This window comes from Lemur catta, chromosome 11 (assembly GCF_020740605.2).
Source record: "Lemur catta isolate mLemCat1 chromosome 11, mLemCat1.pri, whole genome shotgun sequence".
In the NCBI taxonomy this organism is placed as follows: Eukaryota; Metazoa; Chordata; class Mammalia; order Primates; family Lemuridae; genus Lemur; species Lemur catta.
In genome coordinates, this window is record NC_059138.1 from 5,877,056 (window position 1) to 5,884,953 (window position 7,898).

The following is a 7,898-nucleotide window of genomic DNA, read 5'->3' on the forward strand; positions in this document are numbered from 1 at the left end:
ACATATATCTTTTTCTGTCCTTTTATTTTTAACATTTCTGTCTCCTAATGTTTTAGATATATCTCTTGTGAACAAGATATAGTTGTTTTCTTAAAAAAAAATTCAGTGACATTTTTTGTCTTTTAATTTTGGCATTTAATAAATTATATTTAGCATTAATACTGATAATATTTTAATTTAAATTTTCTATCTTTTTTGTCCTGCAAGTTCTAGTTTCTTTTTTTCTCCTTTATTATCTTCTTTTAGAAACTATAGGAAGAGACCCTCAGAGTTTAGAGATGAGATCCCCCCATCCCCAGCCTGGAATGTAACTGGTAAAAATCCACAAGTGTCCTCTGAGCTAATGGAGTCCCCTGCAGAGGGGACCACCCAAAAGATGGTTCGTGTGTGGCTGACAGCAGCTAGCACTGGGCTGTACACAAGGGCACCGGCAACCTTGTCGACTCCTCAGAGGACCCAGACTCCTTGGGCAGGATCCACAGAGCCTGTGAAAACAGAGAGCTGGAGAGTCAGTCAGTAGCACTTTCCCTGATGGGCAGGGATGGGTGTGCTGGGGCCAGCAATGTTCTCAGTGCCCAGGAGAGGCGGGCTTCAGAGAGGACCTCCGGTAGAACCACAGCCCTCCCCTTCGCACTGTCTCTCTGCTGAGATTGCAGGCTCCTCCGAGACCTGCTCTCTGCCCGCTCTGTCCTCTCGCCCCCACGTGAGGCGTTACCTCCGCCTTGCCAAGAGGATAGAAGCAGGCAGACCTGCAGAGACATCTCTCTGCAGCTATTCTTAGCCCCTTCCCTTCTGTCTCGGAGCAAACACTCCCCTCCTCCCTTCCAAAGCCAACCGCTCCATCTGTACTCCTGTCCCTGTAACTGAATAGATTTCATTCCTTCTCAGTCTTGTTCCTCCCCCAGCCAAAAGCATGCTCCAGTCTCTCTCCTAAGTTAGATTAGGTTTCCCACTCTTCTCTCTGGAAAAAAGACATTTTCACTTTCTGACTCTACTTGCTCACGTTTTTCCTCATCCTGTACATCTGATCAGTCACCAATTCCTATATTTTATCCTGAAAGTTTCTCTGGAAGTCCTTTTTCTCTTCTGCATTTGTTTCCTTACTCTGTGTGGCGTTGGGCAAGTTATTTTAACCCTATAAGTTTCAGTTTCTTCTTCTTAAATAGAGATAAGTTTCTTGTGACAAATATGGTAACTGATGATAAATTGCCTAGCATGGTACTAGCACGTTGTAGGGGCTCAAAAAATAATAATAATACCCGTGCCTTGTCGTCATCTTTTGGCAAACTCCAAACCACGCTCAGTAATGTCTCCTGAGTGATCTCCTGAAATAAAGGCCCTGACTTTGCTACAGCACACAGGACTCCCTGTTGCTCACAGCACAAAGGCCAAATGCTGAAACATGCCTTAGAGACTCTCCAGTCTCCTTCCATGCAGTAGGCCACGGTCACACTCCCTCCGCCCTCTGCTCTGCACGCTTGTCACACACATACACTCCCAACCTACTCCCCTACTCCAGATGCACGCATGCACGCATGCCAGCCTGAGCACACACACGTGTGCACACACATGCACACAAACACACATGCGTCTACACCTTTTAGACCCAGGAGGCACTGCAGCATCATCACATCTTTGTTTCTTTGCACTGTCTGTCTGCTGTGTCCTTCCCACATGCACCCACACGCTCCCCTTCAAGACCCTGCCGGCCCTCACCCCCTCTGCGGAGCTGTCACTAGGTCTGCACCCGGAGGTAGCCCGGCTCCATTCCGCACTCCTTTCTTTCACATCTAATGTAATTTTACATTGCAAATCACTCGTCTTCACTAGCCTGAGAGCTTCTAAAAAGGGTAAGGAAGGGATGAAGTGTCATAACTAGATTTCACTCATCTCTGTTTCCCCCCAAAGCCCGGCCTCCTGCTCAGCGAAATGAGTGTTTGAGGAATTTAATCAAGAGGGTTGATTGTGGCTCTGTGCAGGTCAGTAGCTTTCCAGGGTTTTGTTCTCACCCACGGAGAGAGAGATGAGGGAGGGGAGGCTGTGGGGCTCCCCTAGCCACCGGGTGGAGGGGTGGGAAGGGGACGATGCATCCAGAAGAGAGACCCATTGTCACTGGGGTGGTCAGCCCTGCCTATTCAGGATGGCAACGTCGTGGTGTGGTTTCAGCATTGAAACAGCATTCATTAGAAAGACATCTTCACTGACCTGCTGGGCGACCAGGTACATGATCGCTTGGATCTAGCGCACTAAACTGCACACTGAGAGATCTCTGGTTCAAATCTCCGTGCCCACTTCTTACTCATAATTTTATTCCTAAACTGTTGTTAAACATCAGCATCCTCTCCCCAGGTAAGGGAGGAAGAGCAGCAAAAAGAGAAAAAGCCAAAAAAGGGAAACATGGCAGATATGTTACATGTGGACCAGGTGCTGTGTGAGGCTCAGAGGAGTGAACCTTGGGCCTGGAGCTGTGCGAGGCCCAGGCTCTGAGCAGGACTCAGGGCCCCACAACCTGCCCCACCCTGTGTCTCAGCCACACCCTGTCTCTTCCACCACACCCTACGCCCTCAGCCAAATGACAGTGAAATATTCTACCCCCAGCCACACACCAGGCACCTCCACCCGTTGAGCCACTGCAGCAGTTGTTCTTGCTGGCAGAAGCACCCGATGCCCCAGCCCTTTGTAAGCAGCAAAGACACCCAGGAAGAGTTTCTGATTTGCTTCCTGCAGAATGTGCAGAGAGATTCAGCTTTCTCCATCAAAACTACAGACCTGGGCCTCCTTGACCACTGTGGCTCAAGGGGAATGGGCAAAATTCAGGCGTAACCACACTACCAGCTACCACGATTCCATTTTTTAAATGTGTAAAGGAAGTTGCAAAGGGGAGTCTCTATCTTTCATAGGCTTTTGAGTCCATGAACAGAAATGGGCTGTGGGTTCAAACTGTGTGAGTTCAACATAGATTCATGGTTTTTATTATATAAATTGGGTGTTGTGGAAACCGTTCCTTAGAGAGTGGATAAGAAATCCAAGTAGTATAAAACTTGTGAACTCCTTTGCTAGTTGGGAATTAGCTTATACCTAAGCACAACACCTCTGCCATGAGGAACAGAGGACAAGCATCCTCCCACACTGGTGGCCTGGTTTTAGGAGCTTCTCTAGGGACATTGGTGCTGGCATTTCATGTCTGCTGGAAAGAATAACTCAACATCCAATAAGACAAGACTAAAACTGTAACTCAGCAGTGGGCTTACTGCTCGATGTGCATAGAAGCCAATACTATGGCACTAGCTTTTGAGAAAAGAAAAAACTTTATTGGGAATGGACTGGCAAGGGGACAGGAGGCAACACTCAACTCTGTCTCCCCAATCTGGGGGTGAGGGTTCAAGCTTTAATGGCATTTCTAATTAGTCGCAGGCAATGCCAGTGCAGCCAGTTTGCCAGACTGGTGGTGGTAACAGGAGGTTAAAGTCCTTTCCATTGCATACACCCAGGCAATTTTGGCTTTGCACCACCTGTAACAACTTACACAATGGTTAATCGGTTTGAGCTGGTCCCATGGTTACAAAACCATTGCCTTTAGTAGACACTGTCCAAAACAAATAGTTCAGTGGTAAAAACCATCACCTGTTCATTTACCTGAGGGTAGATTTTTTTCAGCTAAGAATAACAACAGATGTTTGAATCCTAGGCATTGTTCTAAGAGCTTTAAATTCTCATACAAAAGCCTGTGAGGTGGTACTATTCTTATCCTCCGTTTTACAGATGCAGACACTAAGGCACAACAGAGATTGAGCAACTTATGCAAAGTGTCACTCAACTCACATGCCCCAGCGAGCACCCAGGAGGCTCTGCCTCTTGGAATAAAAATCAGACATCCCACGGGAACTTCTGAGGTTGTCCTGCTGCTGCTAGATGTATGCAAGGAACAAGTCATCTTCGTAACTCTAGAGCACGGCAGACTGCTTGGCACCTCCTCCATAAATGACATTCAGTGACTAAATGACTGACTCGCCTGTAACCCTCCTGAATTCCTCAGTCTCCCTCAAGTCTTCGCCGCCAAGCTGTGCTTGTCTTTGTTAGCGCAGCCTCATGGGACTAACATCCCCCCACCCCCAAACCTTAGCCTGCCAGTGAGGAATCTGGGAATTCAGAAACGCAGCTCATCTCTCAGTGGCTAATCCTGGACCAAACCAAGCACTGTTTCTCCCTGACAGAGACCGTGGGATGGAAGCATAGAGCTGTGGCACAGGGAGGTTGGAAGGGGTATCCACTGAGCACTTGCTAAGACCTGCTGTGTGTACATTGTACTAATGAGGTGGAGGATTCCAAGGCAGGGCAGCCTTTATGGCATTTGGGTGATTATAATGGGATTGAAGAGGTAAACCCCAAATATATACAAGGAACATCAATGTGGCCCCATGTTCATGCCTACCTAACATATAAAAGGAACATCAGTGTGGCCCCATGTCCATGCCCACCTAACACATAAAAGGGACACCAGAGTGGCCCCATGCCCACCTGAGATGCATGTGGATGAAGTTAGCTACCAAAATTCCATGTAAGTGTGAACTAAAATAAAATCTTAACCTCCTCCCCAGATGACTGAATGGAGCCCCCTCTTGGCCAAGGGGAAACGCTAAAACCGAGGTCAGACAGGCCTCATCATGACCCGTCCCTTCTTGTAGATATCCTTTGAGTCTGGGTATGTGTTCTCTGTTGACATAAGTAAGGGGGCACCTGGATTTGAACCAGGGACCTCTTGATCTGCAGTCAAATGCTCTACCCCTGAGCTATACCCCCACAACAACAATGTTATCTGGTTATTATCTTTCACCTGTATGGTAACACTCAGCTCTGCATAATTAAATTATAGCCCCCTCTGAGGACTTACTTTCTGGAAGGTGCCAGACCTGACTTGTAGGAAGACACTTTCCCCCAGCTCAGCAGTTTTCCAGGCCTGCTGGGTGGAGCCATCAGCAGGAGGAAGGGAGAGAAGCTGCCTACAGAACTCCAGCCCATTTCCCATGGCCTTTCTGGGTTAGTCCAAGAGCTGGCCAGTGGTCTCCAGAAGCATCCACAGACTCCTGCCTGAGTTCCCAGGCCCTCGCCTGTCCTCCTTCAGTGAAGACAGAGTGGACTGTAATTCAGATGCTGTCACAGAGCTCCACGAGTCGGGGTCTGTAGGAGCAGCACTGTAGAACCCCTGTCTCCCTTGTTAGAGTAGCTAAGCCAGGCTTTGCCTGTGAGGTTGAAGCAGGTGTGTGAGTGAGCACTGGCACAGGAGAAGCCGGTTCCCCAGAGAAAATGTCCACACTGTGTGAAGAACCTGGATGCTGTGATGTGTCTCCCTAAGTCTGGCCACTACTCCAGGGCACCAAATCACTGCAGTGGGAAGTAGGGGAGGGTGATAACAGGGTTACCATTCACTGTGTGTTCCTGGGAAGTCTGCCTTGTAAAAACCCAGAAGAGTTCTGCAAAACAGCCCCTGCCTTCTATGTGAGAATCCAGTAAGTTTGAGAAATTACATACATGCAGGGGGACGGCGGAGCCAGATAACCCACAGTACTAGTGCAGGAAGAGATGGGAAGAGGTTATCCAGCCAGAATGTCGCTGTGCAAGGGCTGACCTATAGCTTCCAGTTCCAGGGAGAATCATAGTTGGACTGGATGAAAAGAAACTGGAATATGACCAAAAGCTTCTATGAAGAGGAAAATTGTGGCAGGGGGCACCTGGATTTGAACCAGGGACCTCTTGATCTGCAGTCAAATGCTCTACCCCTGAGCTATACCCCCTGCTTATTATGGGTGTCTAATAAGCACCTTTCACCTTCATAGTCACACCCAGCACTCCTATAGCACATTAGAAGTTTGTACTTATTTCTGGAGCATTGGTAACACCAGCATCTGATTCCTCCACAAACTGACCCCAGAAAGGTCCTTCCCCAAACCTCTGGGTCCACAAACCCCACCCCCTGCTCACTGGCCTGCATATCTCTCCCCTTTTCCTCAGTCCATGGTGACAGCAACAGCTAGGAGAAGCAATGACATTTACTACTGGAACAGCCTCTAGGATGCACATGCCTGATTTCCTCTTGTTATACACTACAAAACAGCAATTTGAAGACATGCTGCCCAACCTCTTTCGAGACACATGCAGTACCTACATCTGAAGACAGCACTCAGTCTGTGGATCTGTACCTTAAACCCTGTGCATTAAATGGTTGGGGAAGTTGGTGAACTGTAGATGGGTAGCGGGCACCTGACAGCCGGCCCTGCCAGCTCCTTCTCTGCCTGCCTTGCTCCTGCCTGTAGCTCTGCAAGAGCCTGGCCAGGCTCCCTGCCTGGGGTGCCCACTTCCTTCCTCACTCTTTAAAACTTGCAAAAGAACTGACTTGCCCATAAAATATAATGGTATTTATCTCTTAGGCTAATATTTTATGGGAGTAAGCAGATTGCAGCTACAATTATATATATGTGTGTATATATATATATATAGAGAGAGAGAGAGAGAGAGAGAGAGGAGAGAGAGAGAGAGAGAAAGAGAGAGAGAGAGACTCACTCTGTCAGCCGGGGTAGAGTGCAGTGGTCATCATAGGTCACTGCAACCTCCAACTCCTGGGCTTAAGTGATCCTCTTGCCTCAGCCTCCTGAGTAGCTGGGGCTACAGGTGTGTGCCATCACGCCTGGCTAATTTTTCTATTTTTTGTAGAGACAGGGTCTTGCTCTTGCTCAGGCTGATCTCGAACTCCTGAGCTCGAGCGATCCTCCCGCCTGGGCCTCCAGCATGCTAGGATTACAGGCGTGAACCACCACACCCGGCCACAATTATATGATTATGGACTATTATTATACCCTTGTTGGAGGTAGGGTGGAGAAGTCTGCTAGGGGTTAAGCAGGGTTGGTTCCAGATTTTTGGTTTTAGCTGTTGTTGTTGCTTTTGAGTCTACAGAGAGCGCAAATGGAGAACACAGGCGGACATGTGGGTAAGAGAGGTCTCCTGAGTCCCAAACAAAGATTTCCAGTGGCATAAAACAGGGTGGTCAGCCCACACACGGAGGTCTGACACAGCCTGCAGAAGTGAATTGAATAGAAGCCCCTATTGGTGATGCTGTGGTTTTATTGACCTGAAGTCAGAATGCTCGCCAAGCACATGTGACCCGCCAGCCAGGTGGACGCGGCCACGAGGAATAGCTGAGCACGAATTAGGACGGAAGTGAAACCACTGCCTTGCCAGTCTTTGTCCCAGATTCCCTCGGTCAGCAGTAAGCAGCTCACCTTGTTCATCTCCCTGAGAAAACACTGCAGCTCACTCAGCCCCCTGGACACTGGGGGTCTCCGCTGCTCCCACCAGAAACAGATGTCCCGGGTGCATTTCAGGTGCTCCCCTTACCAAGCCGATGATGGGGTCCATATGTGAACTCCGGGCAGGGAAATAGCCCCAGGGGATGGCGTGGGGCACCTGACTGAACGTGGCCTGTCGGCCCGTGCGTGTAACCTCCACTTCCTGGCAGTCAAGCTGTTCAGGTGCCGTCCTCGCTGCCCTCTCCACTCCGCACAGACCCTGCCTGAGTGGCTGAGGGTGGAGCACCAGGCAAGGCCCCATGTTAGGCAGCCCCCGGGGGTGAGGGTTCAAGAGGAGTCCAGTCCCTGCCCCTCGAGGGAATGAGAGGCCACAGGGAGCGCAAGCAGCCAGGCTCTGAGGATAGAGTTAATGAGGGGAGAGCATCAGCCTGGGGCTGCAGAAATCTAGGGGCTGTTAGACAAAGCTCTAGATTGTTCTCTCTTCTTTCCTTGCAGGAAGACTCCAGTCCACGGAACCCAGAGGTGAAAATGCATTTATTTGTTCAGTAAGTAAAAAACTGCAGGAGGGTGGGAGGTGCATGGATTTGACCCAGACAC

The 7,898-nt window shown here is 49.2% G+C and overlaps 1 long non-coding RNA gene and 2 other non-coding genes across 4 annotated transcripts in view; 1 reads left to right on the forward strand and 2 right to left on the reverse strand.

Moving 5' to 3' along the window:
* The window catches only part of LOC123647547, a 41,807-nt gene extending 33,966 nt beyond the window's left edge, over positions 1–7,841 (forward strand). For both annotated transcript variants that reach the window (XR_006738278.1, XR_006738279.1), the window contains exon 3: positions 7,797–7,841. This is a non-coding gene — a long non-coding RNA (uncharacterized LOC123647547). The remainder of the gene's footprint in view (positions 1–7,796) is intronic.
* Positions 4,729–4,800, reverse strand: TRNAC-GCA. The gene has a single exon. It is a non-coding gene; the product is annotated as a tRNA-Cys (tRNA).
* Positions 5,721–5,792, reverse strand: TRNAC-GCA. Its single transcript has one exon. It is a non-coding gene; the product is annotated as a tRNA-Cys (tRNA).
* Positions 7,842–7,898: the final 57 nt, after the last annotated feature.